Here is a 1,172-nt window from a genome sequence, read left to right on the forward strand (position 1 = left end):
CTGGACACTTTTCCCCTTCCCTCTCTGAAACACCTAGGGGCGGGCCTGGTTGCATGTTGCTCACAGACAGAGCAGGAGCAGGACAGCAAGGGCCCGCCCCCTAACACTCCCCCTCATGCTCCCCCGGGACCTCTGTGTCTGGTTGGGTTCCCTTAGATTAGACAGATTTAATGTGAGTTGTTTGTACTGGGGCCAAGCTGGAAGGGAAGGCTGTCCAAAGCATATTCTACCAAGGAGGTGACTGACTATTGCGGGCTGCTGGGTTCAGTCCTGCTGGGGACTCTGGAGATGCCCGGGGCACGCACTGTGTCTGTCCCCAGGTACTTCTATCTGTGTGCACAAGAGCTGGACAGGTTACGGCCTACTGCAAATGCCAAGGAACAAGGTGATGGGGTGGGCTCTGATGTCATCTGCATCACCCTCTTCCTAAAATACAGGTATTGATTGACTTACGACCTATGAAATTTATGACCATTCGACTTTACGACCACAATAGCTAGCCACGACTGCTCCGCGTCTGGCAGCGCAAGCATTGCCCAGCTGGGCTTACGACAGTGCTGGCCAATAAAATGTTTTGTACATGTTTATATATTTTGATACGTTTTGCAATTGGGAAAATGTTTCCTATGGTATTTTTTACACCTGTATTTTGTATTTTTGTCTTCACCTCTATTTTGTAATTTTGTATATTTTGCAAATATTAAACCAGTTGTACTGGTAATGCAGTGTTTTACTTAAACCTGACGAATGTAAAAATAAGAAACAAAATGGTGTAGAGATGATACAAATGGCATAAAATGAACAAAAAAAATTATGATATATAACCATAATGAAAGAAAATTATGATAAAATATGACTTAAAGATTTTTATAACATCATTTCACAGTACTGTACACATAGCCTACTCAACTTACGACCAAATCATGTTATGACCTGCCTGTCGGAACCAATCGTGGTCGTAAGTCGAGCACTAGCTGTACTAAGTCACTTCATCCCTCTTCACTGGAAAGCGTGGCAGCTCCTGCTGTCCATGGGAAGGCTCTGTTCAGTGACTGCAGGGTAGGTCTCCCCATCTCCCTCCCGGAGAGCACTCTGCTGCTTGCCGTCTGCTCCCCCCTCTTGCTGGGGGCCATGGAGCCCAAACTGACATGCAAATGGGATCATCCAGCCCC

The sequence above is a fragment of the Saccopteryx bilineata genome, chromosome 11 (genome assembly GCF_036850765.1).
Source record: "Saccopteryx bilineata isolate mSacBil1 chromosome 11, mSacBil1_pri_phased_curated, whole genome shotgun sequence".
Classification (NCBI taxonomy): Eukaryota; Metazoa; Chordata; class Mammalia; order Chiroptera; family Emballonuridae; genus Saccopteryx; species Saccopteryx bilineata.